A 13,912-nucleotide genomic window follows, 5' to 3' on the forward strand; every position below is an offset into this window, starting at 1 on the left:
GTCAAGCGGTGGCAGTCCGAGACTCATACTTTTCATATGCCATTCGGGGAGTGCACGATTACACTTGAGGATGTTGCATACAATTTAGGCCTTCCCATCGACGGACATTACGTCAGCAGATACTTACGGATTTTCAACGGTTCATTGACGGCGGCGCGACCTGCATGGGATTAGTTCCAGGAGTTGTTGGGTGTGTTGCCTCCGGCGGACTGCATCGACAAGTTCATGGTGAAGTGCACTTGGATGCAGGAGATGTTCAATCACTGATGAACGGATATTTTATACGCTTTTTGGCATCATTTTCATATAGTTTTCATTATGTTTTGTTTAAGTTTTATTATATTTTCATTGGTTTTAGTGAAAAATTCACATTTTTGGATTCTACTTTGAGTTTGTGTGTTTTAAGGTGATTTCAGGTATTTTCTTGCTGAAATTGAGGAGCTTGAGCAAAAGTCTGATTTAGAGACAGAGAAAGGACTACAGATACTGTCAGAATCTGACCTCCGTGCACTCGAAGGAGCTTTTCTGGAGCTACAGAAGTCCAAATAGTGCGCTCTCAACAGCTATGGAAAGCTAACATCCAGGGCATATTATAGTCCATACTTTGCTCTGGAAATGAAGGTCCAAAACTGGCATTCAATGCCAGCCACCTACTCTATTCCTGGCGTTGGACGCCAAAAAAGGAGCAGCTGGCATCCAATGCCCAAAAGGGAGTCCCAAGCCAGCGTTCAACACCTCTAAGGGGTATTAGCTCCTGGAGACACCCCAAGCTCAGCCCAAACACTCACCAAGTGGGCCCAAAAAGTGGATTTTTGCACTACAAGACTAGTCTATCTTATTTTTGTAATCCTTAGTCATTAGATTAGTATATATAGACAAGAGTTCACCCTTGTTAGGAGCTCTTCCCCACTCTACACATTTTTCATTGTTTCTTTGTACAGTATGAGTTACTAACCTCCTAAGGTTAAGGTTAGGAGCTCTGCTGATTCTTATGAATTAATAATATCACTATTCTGCTTCAATTTATGCTTGATTCTATTCTAAGATCTATCTTCGTTCTTCAACCTTATGAATCGGATGACTCGTGACAATCATCCTCATTCTACATGGGTTTTTGCGAGTCCTTGACGGGATAGTATTGAACCACAAGTTTGATTATACATCTCTTAGACGGCTAATCCACGGCTTCGTTGAGGACTTCTCGAGACATCAGTTCAGCCGAGGTGCGGGTCGATTAGGGCTTTTGTAGTATAGACTAGAATCCAAAGAAGCAGCATTCTCTGATCCAGAAGATCCGACATTATCTGTGGCATTTTCTGTAGGATCACCAAGGGAATGGGCTGATAGAGCGTCACCCCCGTTCAAATTGGATGACCACTGACCCAGCGTTTGATTTGAAGCAGAGGAGATTAATGACCGCTGACCCGGCATTAATTATATATAGCCTGCCATGGAATGAATCAATCAGAAGTTGGAGTAGATGGTGAGAAAAGTTGATCCAGAAGGAAGAAGCCTCTCCGAAGCCTCAACCATTCTCGTACCATTGATTTCACACCTATGTAGTAACGTTTTATTTATTTATCTATTTTATATGTTTTTCGTGACAAACTATAATTTTTATCTGCCTAACTAAGATCTTCAAGGTAACCATTGCTTGCTCAAACCAACAATCTCTGTGGGATCGACCCTCACTCACCTGAGGTATTACTTGGACGACCCGGTATACTTGCCGGTCTATCTGTGCGAAACGTGCGGAGCCAGTTTTGTGTACCAAGTTTTTGGCGCCGTTGCTGGGGATTGTTCGGATTTGACAAACTATTGGATTATCTTGTTGCTTAGATTAGGTACTTTTTACTTTTGTTTTGAGTCTTTTGTTTTCTTTTTTTTCAAAAACTTTTCAAAATCCATATTTTCTTTGTCTTTTGTTTGAGTCTAGTGTTAGTTCTTGTGTTTGGTGTCCTTTTTGTGTTCTTTATTTTCTTCAAATTTTCGAAAATTGTTCTTAGTGTTCTTCTTGGTATTCAAGTTGTTCTTGTTTCTTTTCTTGTTTTGATCTTAAAATTAAGTTTGGTGTCTTTTGGTGTTTTTCTTTTTAATTTTCAAAAAACTAGTGTCTTTAATCTAAAAATTTTAAGTTTGGTATATTTTGGTTGTTTTTCTCTTTCTTCATTAATTTCAAAAAATCAAAAAAAAATCTTTTTTATCTTTATTCAAAAAAAATTTCAAATCTTATCTTTTTAAATCTTTTCAAATCTTTTCTTTTAATTTGATTCTTTCTTATCTTATCTTTCTTTTAGATTTAAACTTTTAAAATTCAAAAATTTTTCAAATCTTTATCTTATCTTTGGTTTATCTTTCTTTAAATTTCAAATCATTATCTTATCTTATCTTACTTTTAATTTTCAAAATCAAATCTTTTCAAAAATTAAATCTTTTTTTCAAATCTTTATCTTATCTTGTTTCAATTTTAAAATTCAAAATTAAATCTTTTTCAAATCTTTTCAATTCTTATCTTATTTTGTTGAATTTTTATTTCCAATTTTAAAATTCAAAATTTTAAAATTAAATCTTTTTCAAATCTCCTATCTTATCTTATTTTCATATCTTTCTTAATTAGTTACTTGTTTTCTCTTCTCTCTTTTTCAAAACTTTTCTTTTATTTCTCTCTCTTCTATTTTGAAATCACACTTAAGTTTTCAAATCTTTTTAATTCAATTAATAAATAAAATAAAAATAAAAATATTTTTATTCTAGTTTCTCTTTTTACTTTTTAATTTTCGAATTCTCCCTTTTATTCGAACTCTTCATCTCCTTCTTCTATCTTCATTTTTCTTTCTTCTTCACATCTCACAGGGAGTTCTCTATCCTTTAACATAGAGCTCTCATTCTTATTCTTTCTTGTCTTCTTTTTCTTGTTTATGAGTAGAAACAGAGATAAAGAACCTCTCTTTAATCCTGATCCTGAACCTGAGAGGACCCTAAGGAAGCATTTACAACAAGTTAAAGCACAACATTCTGGAAGAGACCTCACAGAACTTTTTGAACAAGAAACTGAAAATACAGACACGGCAACCGAACAAAATAATGGAAGAGATGCAAGGAAGGTTCTTGGTGACTTCACTGTACCAACTTCTGACTTCTATGGAAGAAGTATCTCTATACCTGCCATTAGAGCAAATAACTTTGAGCTTAAGCCTCAGTTAGTCTCTCTAATGAAACAGAATTGCAAGTTCCATGGACTTCCACTGGAAGATCCACATCAATTCTTATCTGAATTCTTACAAATCTGTGATACTGTTAAGACCAATGGAGTGGATCCTGATGTCTACAGGCTAATGCTTTTCCCTTTTACTGTTTGAGACAGAGCTAGGATATGGTTGGATTCTCAACCTAAGGAAATCCTAGATTCTTGGAAAAAGTTAGTCAATGCTTTCTTAGCCAAATTCTTTCCACCTCAAAAGATGAGCAAGCTCAGGGTGGAAGTTCAAACCTTCAGACAGAAAGAGGGTGAATCCCTCAATGAAGCTTGGGAAAGATACAAGCAACTAGTCAGGAGATGTCCTCCTGACATACTCTCAGAATGGTCTATCATAGGTATCTTGTATGATGGCCTATCTGAGATGTCCAAGATGTCATTGGACCATTATGCTGGTTGATCACTGGTGCAAAAAATTATGATTCACACTTTTCACAACTCCGCACAACTAAGCAGCAAGTGCACTGGGTCGTCCAAGTAATACCTTACGTGAGTAAGGGTCGATCCCACGGAGATTGTCGGCTTGAAGCAAGCTATGGTCATCTTGTAAATCTCAGTCAGGCAGATTCAATTGGTTATGAGGTTTAGATAATTAAAATATAAATAAAATATAAAATAAAATAAGATACTTATGTAATTCATTGGTGGGAATTTCAGATAAGCATTTGGAGATGCTTTGTTGCTTCTGAACTTCTGCTTTCCTATTGTTTTCATCCAATCATGTGTGCTTCCTTCCATGGCAAGCTGATGAGAAGCCACCTGCTACAGAATGCAAGAAGATTATCCCTCACAGCAGGAACTTTCTGACTTTGGGCTACAGACCTCCATTCCTCACTGCTACTGACGAGATAGCCACACCTTCCGCCGGACCTTCTTCATCTATAGCTACCACCACTACACCTCCACCTGCCTCAGAGCCCATTTATCACCTCGTACACCGCCTGTTTCAGCAGCTAGACCGGATGGAGTGCCGCAACCGGCGCCGATATGAGAGATCTGAGCGTCGCAGCAAGCGATGCTATGAGCACCTGAAGCTGATGATCCGTTCTGGCAGCGACATCCCCTTCGAGCCTGACACACCATCAGAGCCATCTGAGGAGGAGGCGGATGATCATGAGGCAGAGACCCATCCACAAAGAGAGGCTGAGCAGGCAGGCCCAGAATAGGCTGTATCACAGTAGGAGGCCCCGCCTCAGATTCAGGCTGCAGACCTAGAGGTTCCTATTCAGTCAGCACCTCCTCTGCAGCAGACAGATCCTCAGACCACCACTACAGAAACTCCAGCCACCCATCCTTCCAGTGATGACACTCCTTTACACCCTGCTTGAGTGAGCATCGAGGACGATGCTTTATTTTAAGTGTGGGGAGGTCGCCATCTCTGGCGTATTTTTCTTGGTGAACCACTACAGACTCTTTTTATTTTATTTTGTTATTTTTCTGTATTTTGATCTTTATTTTTATTTCTCAGTACTTATACATTACTCTTTTCATGTATTTTTACTCTATTTTTGTGTTTTGCACTTTAGTTCATATTTTAGCCATTTAGTTTAGTTGCAATTCTAACTTATTAATTATAGAAAATGTGGATTAATTAGTATAATTTACCCTTTTTAGCATAAGATAGCTTAGTTTGAATTGAAAATACAAAAAGGAAGTAAACTAGAAACTTGAACAGAATAGAAACAATCTACACACCTTGTATATATAGCATTACATGTTAGTTAGTTAACAACATTTCATCAAGGAGAAACACTAAAACTTTAAAGCCACCCTAAGATTTACATTGAGAATAATGGGAACTCTTAATTTTTACTTGCATGACATACATAACTGATATATGATTTTTTGAGCTAGAGAACACACAGCCTGTGACTTTTGAGCTTAATTGTATGGTTACATTCAAACCATAATATTTTATTCCTGTGTGTTTCCTCCTTCTTTTTTATTTTGGTGTTCTTTACTTTGTTTTAATCTATATGTCCGATTATAGAATATAGATACATACAAAGAAAGTGATTGAGGCCATTGTTTGATTCTAGCTCACTTATCCTAAATTAGCCTACCTTTTACATCACCCTTGTTAGCCCCTTTGAGCCTTTAAAACCCCTCCTGTTCTATAAACCACATTACTAGCCTTAAGCAGAAAAACAAAATAAAAATCCCAAGTTGAATCCTTGGTTAGCTTAAGATAGAAATTGTGTAATTGTTTAAGTGTGGGGAACCTTATGGGAAAATGAATGATAGAAACAAAGGTAGAAAGTTAAAAAGAATAAAAATATTTCAAAATAAAATTTTGGGAAGCATGCTCATGTGAAATCAAAGCAATTAAATTACCATGTGCATTAAAAAAAATAATTTTTCATATATATTTTATTTCAGTACCTAAATAAGGGGATACAAAAGAATTCCCCAAATGCAAAATAAAGCAATGCACATGGGATAAAAAAAATTTAAGGCATGAGCATGTAAGATAAAAAATGGAAAAAATTGGGTAAATAGGTAAAGAAACCTTTGAATTACAAAATATGTATGTTAGGTGAGATCTTAGACTAATCAAGGATTCACTTATTAGCTCACTTAGCCTTATACATATACCCTTACCTTTACCTTGGCCCCATTACAACCTTGGAAAAGACCTCATGATTTTTGTATGCCTATATTCTATAATTGTTGATTGGTTAGATGAAGAACAAAGTTATAGAAAGTAAGGATAAAAAGAAGAATAGAGTGATTAACCCAATAAACACTGTATGACTAGAGAGTAAACACAAAATCCAGTGAGGGTTCAATAGCTCATCAACATATATCTCTGCTTAAATTGTTAATTGTCTTGCAAGTTTATAAAATATTTCTCTTTCCCATCTCAATTGTAAAGGTTATTTATCATCATCTAAGGTTTGGCTATGAATATAGGATTCCTTGAGAATGTGAATTAATTTAACTACATGTAAGTTTTATATACAAGTGAATAACAATTAGAATTGCATGATTCATTTAGGTAGTTATATTTAGAATAGATTGCATTACATGAGATTCCACCACTTCAACCTTACCTTACTCTTTATCTTGGATTTAGCATGAGGACATGCTATTGTTTAAGTGTGGGGAGGTTGATAAACCCATATTTTATGATATATTTTGTGCCTAATTTAAGTGATTTATTCAATCCTTCACTCACTTATTCATGTTAATTGCAGGGTTTTACTTTCCCTTCCTTATTATGTGATGTATGTGAAAAACATGTTTCCTATGCTTTAAGAATAATTATTTTAATTACCCTTTATTACCATTCGATGCCGTGATTTATGTGTTGAGTAGTTTCAGATCTTCTAAGGCAGGAATGACTTAAAGGATGGAAAGAAAACATACAAAAATGGAAGGAAAGCACAAAATGGAGTTTTTGAAGAAACTGGCAGCGACACGAACGCGCGCCACGAGCAAAACAAAAATGACGCGGATGCATGACCGACGCGAACGCATGATAAGGAAAACTCCAGATGATGCGACCGCGTGACCCACGCGGACGCGTGACAGAGGCCACACACCAGAAATTACAGAAAATGCTTCCAACGATTTCTAAAGCCCTTTTTGGCCCAGATCCAAGTCTAGAAGGCACAGATCAGAGGTTATGAAGTGGGGGAATGCATCCATTCAGGAGGAGAGTCTCCAATTAGTTACTTTTGATGATTTAGATGTAGTTTTTAGAGAGAGGTTCTCTCCTCTCTCTTTTAGGATTTAGAATTAGGATTTCTTTTGCTTTCAGGATTATCTCTTTTCATCAGGTTCATTATTCCTTTTTATTTATTTTCTCAATATTGATTTATGAACTTTTCTATGTTACAGATAATTCTCTTAATTAATGATATTTGAGGTATTTCAGTTTATGATTGCTTTCTTTTATTTACATTATTGTTATTCCCAATCCGAAGACATTTTTTTATTCCAGTAGATTTACTTTTTCCCCTTTTGGTCTTGGTCAAGAAATCAGTAACTCAGGAGTTATCAAACTCAACGTGATTGATAATTGTTATCTTGTTAATTGAATTGAACTTTAATAATTCCAGTCTTTTCTTAGGGATTGACCAGAACCTGAAGTTCAGACTAATTAATCCACTTGATCTTCCTTTGCTTTAGTAAAGGCTAACTAAGTGGGATTAAGACTAATTTCTCATCACCATTGATAAGGATAACTAGGATAGGACTTCCAATTTCTTATACCTTGCCAAGAGTTTATTTTACAGTTATTTATTTATTTTATTTTCCATTTAAATTACTTATTCCTCATTTTTAAAGACCCCAATTTACAATCTTCATAACCAATAATAAGAACATACTTCCCTGCAGTTCCTTGAGAAGATGACCCGAGGTTTAAATACTTCGGTTATCAATTTTAAAGGGGTTTGTTACTTGTGACAACCAAAACGTTTGTAAGAAAGGTTGATTGCTTGGTTTAGTAACTATACTTGCAACGAGAGTTTACTATAACTTCTAAACCATCAATCTTCCGTCTCTTCAAAATGGCGTCGTTGCCAGAGAACTGCAATCGTGTGCCTTATTATTGGTTATTGTACATTTTTCTCTTTTACTTGTTTATTTGTTCTTATTTTTTCTTTTATTTTTATTAGCTACTATGAATTCTCACCCCTCTCGCTTTGAGTTTGGTTCTAATATTGTTGAAAGGAGTGAAAGCTATAATAGGAATATGCATCAAGGTCAGAGCAATCAAAGATGGATGGAGCCAAGAGGATTTGATCAACCCTTTAAGCAACAACACCCTCCAAGATATCATGGACAAAGGCCATTCTACAATGCATACCAAGCTGACAGATATGGTGGATAGCCTTGTAATTACCAACAAGCTCCACCCTGTGCTTATAGACCATCCTCTCAACATAACTTCGAACCACTACACTCACAAGCTCCTTTTCACCATTCACCACCATATGATCCTTATTTACCCCAATCCCAATCCGATTACTCCCAAACACCACCACTTTCCTATGTACCATGTCCAAATCTATCGCCTCCAGAATCACAGGTTCACTTCAAGGAAATAGTAGATCAACTTCAAACAACCCTTTATCAACTGGAGCAAGCAATAAGTCAATTATCTTCTAGACGTTCGAACATTCAAGGACTTCCCATAGCCCCATGTGGACAATCTAATGAAGAGCGTAGCATGAAGGAGATACTAGAAACTCCAGTGGACAGAATAGAGCATGACTTCGTACTGGAACAAGTAGAGGAAGCTGTCATTATAGAAGAAGAAGAGTTGGTTGAAGACTTAGGAGACGCTGAACTTCCATGGGAATCTAGAGTTGTGGAAAATTCTGTCAAAGACGTTACAATTGATGCTAAGGAGGATAGTGCACAACCCCAAGGCAAATCTTTTATGAAGAAGTAGACGGAATAATCCAAGAAGCAAGTTTCCTTGATGATGATAATCTCAAGTCAAGTTCTCCCAGTAATGAACTTGCATCCGCGAGTGAATTCTTTGAGATCGAAGAATCTTCCCCAAGTGAATACGAAGATGATGCGGAGGTAGATTTCTCTCAACCTCCAGTTTATGACTTAAGTGACGAGGAAGACATAGAAGGCTTTGATCAGGACATGGATACAGTTGAAGAATTTTGCAAAGAAGTGAAGAAATTCACAGAAGAGCACAAGGGAGTAGAACTCACAGAACCACTGGAAACACCTATCCCAAGGCCATTACCACCCAATACAAGCTTCAAGTGGGTACAATCCTTAACCTTTAACTTTATCTTTCCACTCGAATATGGGTTGCTTGAAACAGATGGCCAGCTTAGAGCTCTCTGCGGCTTTAAGAGTAAGAGGGAAATGGCTCGTACTCAGAGCTGGTACACAAGGTTCAATAAGGTTCCATGCTTCAAATTGAAGTGCACGGATTAGCATCATGATCAATCGAATGGATCTCGGAAAACGTTTGGTCATCTTGGTGAGAATCTAATTTTTAAACCGCCCGGATGGAAAAATATAGATCAAGACGGAGGCAGATTTAAAAGCAAAGTATGGGATCCTGGAATCTATTCTGACATTCGTCACCCCGGGAGCCTGAGAATCTGTTTCAAGCTGCTCAAAAGCTTTACATGCCTAGTTTGGGACCCCAGAGGCCGTTGGCATTCAAAACATTGGTGGAGATTTCTGGACGAGTTTAAGCATAAGCCGCCATAACAGGAAGCTCTCCATATGTCCAACTTAAGGACTTTAACTAAAAGTGCTAGGTAGGAGACAACCCACCATGGTATGGTCATTTCGTTTTCAGTTTTATTTCATGTTATTTATTTTTATTCTTTTTCAAACTGAACCTGAATATTATTCATTAGCATTGCATACTGCATAATTGCATGATTGCATTTTAGTTAAAAAAAAAGAGAGTAGGGCGTGCAACGCGACCGCATCGCTCATGCGATCGCGTCAGTTGCGTAAAACACTCCCCACGCGTCCGCGTTATTCATGCAGCTGCGTGACCTGGAGATCGGCATAAAGATCCAACGCCCAGAAAGTTGGGCTGGAATCGTGCGGCTATTGTGCGTTTAGCACAAAACGACCCACGCGGTCGCGTCCCTGACGCGATCGCGTCATTTGCACAACACCCATCTCACGCGATAGCGTGTGCGATGCGATCGCGTCGCGCGGATATCATAGAACCCCCAGTGGAGACAGAGAGTTGCGCTAAAACGACGCTGGAATTGTCCATTTTGCACAATTTCCAACGACGTGGTCGCATGCCTCACGCCACCGCGTCACTCACCCTTTTACCCACTCCATGCGATTGCGCCACCCACGCGATCGCGTCAACTTCCATTCCACCACATCTACGCGACCGCGTGCCCCACGTGATCGCGTGCCCCACGTGATCGCGTGGATTCAAATTCATTAACCCCTCCAGTCACGCAAAACCCTACCCTGTCGCGCCCCCCATCCCCTTTCTTCTTCCTCTTCTCTGCAACAACCCCCCTCTCTGCCCCTCGCCACCCCAACCACTTCCACCGGCCGCACCACCGTCGCCACCTAGCCACGACCGCGACACCACCACCCCCTTCTTCCTTCCCTCTTATTCTTCCTTCTTCTTCTTCTTCCACCCCCTTCCCTTTCTTCCACTGCCGCGGTCAACCACCGACCAGCGCACCGTCACCGCCGCGCCTTTGCGCCATCCACCACCACCCTCACCCCCTCCCATCCTTCCTCCTTTACCCCTACCCCCATTACCCTACCCGAAACCCCCTGCCACCGGACAGCCGTTTACCGCCGTGCCAACCACCTCAACCGCCGCGTCAGCCACCACCGCAACCACCCCCCAGCCATCTATTTGCCCTACTTTCATTCATTCGCCTACCAGGTTCCGCCGAACGCCACTCTTCTTTCCTTTCGCAGTTATTTGAATTTTTTTCCGTTTATGTTCAAAATTAGGCTAGATAGATATGCATGTTGTAGTGGATTCTAGGTGGTTAGGTAGCATAGGATGTGGTTAGTGGATTTAGGCCTGATTAATTGCGCTGTTCGTGCTACTTGCTTTCTAATTTTACAACTCTGCTGTTGCTGTGATCTAAGTATTGTTCATATGCTGTTCTTACTGTTCATGCTGCTATTGCGACTGCTCTTTCATGTTCAAATTATTTATATCTTTTTGCAGTTTCTTTTAATTCATATGAACTATTCTGCTTGCTGTTTATTTTCAGGGACCATCCACTTTTAGCCAGACTGCTACCCAAATTTCTGTAAACTATTCTGATTTTCATTCATGTTTTGGTTTTGGCAATTTGAATTCTGCTTTACTCAGCTTTTACCAAACCAATTCATGTATGCACGGGCAAGCTTTCTTATTCTTTTCGATTTCCTGGTTAATAAATTGCCTTTTGGATGATTCAATTCCACTTTTTGCTATTTACATATCTATATGAATCATCATCAACTTCCTTGTTTGAATGTGAGTTGATTGTAGCTTCTAATTGTAAATTCTTGTTACTTAGAAAATGATCATCAGACCACTTACTCTAACCTTCTTTTTCCTAACTCACTGATTTCAACTTCCTAACCTCTTTTTCATTCCTAACCAACCTAACTTTCACAACATCTCTTCTTGGTTTTTCACTATTCTCTTTAACCTTCTAACCAAGGCATGATGATAATTTTTCCTAATTAACATGAATTCTATTTATATCACATTTTGGATTGTACAATTTTTCTCAGATTTCTAACTCCTATACAATCCATAATGCACATTTACTCAACTCATTTCATTATTCTACTGCTCCTTTGCCACTATGTGCTTATTTTGTTATTTGCCTACTTGTTTTCCTGTTTTATCATATCCTGGATTTCTGTTTTTCAGGATGTCTGACACTCAAAGAAAAGGAAAAGGAAAGGCAACAACTGGTAAACGGAAAAGAGGAGAATCCTCTATGTCCATCCTGGACATCATGCACGATGACTCCTGGTGGGAGAAATACTTTACCCCGCAGGAGAAGGCTGACCAGCTACTCCCTACTAATGACCCCATCAAGTTTGCAAACAGATATTGCGAGTTGAAGTATCCGGTGTTTGCAACCTCCAGGAACCTGTACCTGGAGCAGACTCTGAAAATTCCGGAAAAACTCCAGCAATACACCCCTGATCAGATCAAACATAGAGGCTGGTTCTTCCTGGAGAGACACCTGACAGAGGTCAATGCTTCTTGGGTAAGAGTGTTTTACTGCAATTACTTCAAAACTTTCCTAGATGCAGTGAACCTAAGAGGGAAGCAGATACTGGTCACTGAAGAGGCCATTGAGGATATTCTGCAGCTTCAGCCTAAATCTGATCAGCTTGATGGTTACCAGATGGCTGAGGAGGACATGCGCTTCATGTGGTTTGACTGGGATGCGGTTAAGGCAAGTATAGCCATTGACCCGACTGTACCCTGGGTCATGGGTCAGAACAGCACCATGCATAAGGGAATCAAGCGTATATACTTGAACGATGAGGCTCGGCTCTGGCACCAGATCCTGAGCAACTTTGTTATGCCGAGTACTCACGAGACTGAGCTACCTGCCGCTATGATCACCCTCCTATGGTGTGTGATGGAGGGTAAGGACCTGTACCTGCCACGATTCATCCGGTACTACATGGCCCGGGTCCATGTCCGAGGCACTCTCCCCCTCCCATATCTGATTACCCAGCTCGGCCGTCGAGCTGACGTGCCTTGGGAGGATGCTGATGAGAAGCCACCTGCTACAGAATGCAAGAAGATTATCCCTCACAATAGGAACTTTCTGGCTTTGGGCTACAGACCTCCATTCCTCACTGCTACTGAGGAGACAGCCACACCTTCCGCCAGACCTTCTTCATCTACAGCTACCCCAGCTACCACCACTGCACCTCCACCTGCCTCGGAGCCCGTTTATCACCTCGTACACCGTCTGTTTCAGCAGCTAGACCAGATTGAGCGCACCGGCGCCAATATGAGAGATCTGAGCGTTGCAGCAAGCGACGCTATGAGCACCTGAAGCTGATGATCCGTTCTGGTGGCGACATCTCCTCCGAGCCTAACACCCCATCAGAGCCATCTGAGGAGGAGGCGGATGATCATGAGGCAGAGACCCATCCACAGAGAGAGGCTGAGAAGGCAGGCCCGGAGCAGGCTACATCACAGCACGAGGCCCTGCATCAGATTCAGGCTACAGACCCAGAGGTTCCTATTTAGTGAGCACCTCCTCTGCAGCAGACAGACCCTCAGACCACCACTACAGAGACTCCAGCCACCCATCCTTTCAGTGATGACACTCCTTCACATCCTGCTTGAGTGAGCATCGAGGACGATGCTTTATTTTAAGTGTGGGGAGGTCGCCATCTCTGGCGTATTTTTCTTGGTGAACCACTACAGACTCTTTTTATTTTATTTTGTTATTTTTCTGTATCTTGATCTTTATTTTTATTTCTCAGTACTTATACATTACTCTTTTCATGTATTTTTACTCTATTTTTGTATTTTGCACTTTAGTTCATATTTTAGCCATTTAGTTTAGTTGCAATTCTAACATATTAGTTATAGAAAATGTGGATTAATTAGTATAGTTTACCCTTTTTAGCATAAGATAGCTTTGTTTGAATTGAAAATACAAAAAGGAAGTAAACTAGAGACTTGAACAGAACAGAAACAATCCACACACCTTGTATATATAGCATTACATGTTAGTTAGTTAACAACATTTCATCAAGGAGAAACACTAAAACTTTAAAGCCACCCTAAGATTTACATTGAGAATAATGGGAACTCTTAATTTTTACTTGCATGACATACATAACTGATATATGATTTTTTGAGCTAGAGAACACATAGCCTGTGACTTTTGAGCTTAATTGTATGGTTACATTCAAACCATAATATTTTATTTCTGTGTGTTTCCTCCTTCTTTTTTATTTTGGTGTTCTTTACTTTGTTTTAATCTATATGTCCGATTATAGAATATAGATACATACGAAGAAAGTGATTGAGGCCATTGTTTGATTCTAGCTCACTTATCCCAAATTAGCCTACCTTTTACATCACCCTTGTTAGCCCCCTTGAGCCTTTAAAACCCCTCCTGTTCTATAAACCACATTACTAGCATTAAGCAGAAAAACAAAATAAAAATCCCAAGTTGAATCCTTGGT

General features: G+C 39.3%; 1 non-coding gene across 1 annotated transcript; it reads right to left on the reverse strand.

The window, feature by feature from the left end:
* Positions 1-3,467: 3,467 nt before the first annotated feature.
* Positions 3,468-3,571, reverse strand: LOC148565148 (small nucleolar RNA R71). Its single transcript, XR_015885219.1, has one exon. It is a non-coding gene; the product is annotated as a small nucleolar RNA R71 (small nucleolar RNA).
* Positions 3,572-13,912: the final 10,341 nt, after the last annotated feature.

The sequence above is a fragment of the Arachis ipaensis genome, chromosome B5, assembly GCF_059453495.1.
Source record: "Arachis ipaensis isolate K30076 ecotype BB chromosome B5, ASM5945349v1, whole genome shotgun sequence".
Taxonomy (NCBI): Eukaryota; Viridiplantae; Streptophyta; class Magnoliopsida; order Fabales; family Fabaceae; genus Arachis; species Arachis ipaensis.